Raw genomic sequence first — 1,554 nt, forward strand, 5'->3', positions numbered from 1 at the left:
GAGATCTCGGCATCTATATGCCTGCACAATTTGTGAGCTTCAGCATGAAACCCTTGCTGGGAGGATGAGCAAACAGAACTAAACATGGTAATTTATTCACTCCATGAAAAAATATTAGTTAATCCAAGCCAATGAGATTGCAAAGCCTGATAAGTGGTCTGGCTGGTGCCAACATCTATCGCTAGCAGCACTCATGTTTTTTGTCTACGCTGTTGCCCTAGGCAGTGAGATGCAGCAGCAGCATGACAGCTCCCAGCCACACATGATAATTTAAGAGAGAAAAAATATCTTATTTCAACTCCAAACCAGGACAGAACAGTTTATAAAAAAAAAAAAAAACCAAAATCAAGGCAACTTGCAAAAAATGATTTAGATAGCAGTGACACTCTGCAGAACTTATTTGCAAGTCTGTGCTGTGCAATTTGAGATAAAAACTGTTTAATGAAATGAAGGATGAGCACTGCTTGTTTCCTTTGTAATGCCACTGCTGTGCAGGAATACCAACAGGCCAAAGCAAACACACTGAAAGCTTAATGATCCCCCTCTAAATATGTACCTTTGCCCAGTGTTTGGTCCCAATGACTGCTGCCCTTTCACTTGTAACCAAGCGTAAGTGCTTGGGTTGTGGCTTCAGGAGCTAAAAACTACTAATTTTTAAATAATGTAAGCCATATAAAGCTGGTACTTTGAATCATAGCTTATCAGGGAGGTGATATTTGGGTTTGCAGTATTCAAAATAGCTATTGTGAGTTTTTTGCATTCCTTTGTTCAACATTTTCAAGAACAGAAATGTCTCTCTGGACTCCCATGCCCACTTTCAAGTGCACAGAGGCCCATCCCCTCCCGCTCCCCGAGCTCTGGGGAGATGGGGAGCACTGGTCCCATGACACCCAACTGCAGCCCTGGAGAAGGGGGCCCGCTTGAAGCTCACCCTGCAGGAAGGCAGCACTGGTTTCAAATGTACCACGCCGCTTGCTTCTCCTGCTTGTTTTTCAGTTGCATGGTGAGGATGTTAATGAGTGTCTGAGCCACGGCAGGCAAGCCCAGGGCATTTCAAACGTGGAAGAACTTCACAGAGAAATAATCTGCATAAAATCTGAGACGCCATTATTAAGAAGGAGGAAAAGAAAATGCAAGCAGAAACCATCCTCCCTCGGCAGCCAAGAGTGGCAAGAGAAGAATGGTTCTACAGAGAAAAATGTATTCATTTGATCCATTATTTATATAAAGTGTTCTTTGTAAACCTGATTTCCCATCACCCTGGATGACAGCAGGGGGAAGACAGGAAAAGAAGAGGTCCAACTTCATACCTCTGAGGGAAAGAAAGCCCGTCTGGGCACCCTGCATCACTCTAGGATCGCAGAGAGGGAACAAGCCGTAGTGCTGTGGGAGGCCAGTGCCATCCCTGCAGGCAGACAGCGCCTCACCAAGCACCCCTGCACTTAAGGGTAAGAGCTCTGGGGTTCTGAGCAGACGTTTCCTTCCTTTTGAAGGTGGATGCACCACCAAGTCCTCGCTGTCCCAATGAAACTGCTTAAGCCACTGAGCAAACCA

The sequence above is a fragment of the Tyto alba genome, unplaced genomic scaffold, assembly GCF_018691265.1.
Source record: "Tyto alba isolate M040663 unplaced genomic scaffold, T.alba_DEE_v4.0 Super-Scaffold_1, whole genome shotgun sequence".
Classification (NCBI taxonomy): domain Eukaryota; kingdom Metazoa; phylum Chordata; class Aves; order Strigiformes; family Tytonidae; genus Tyto; species Tyto alba.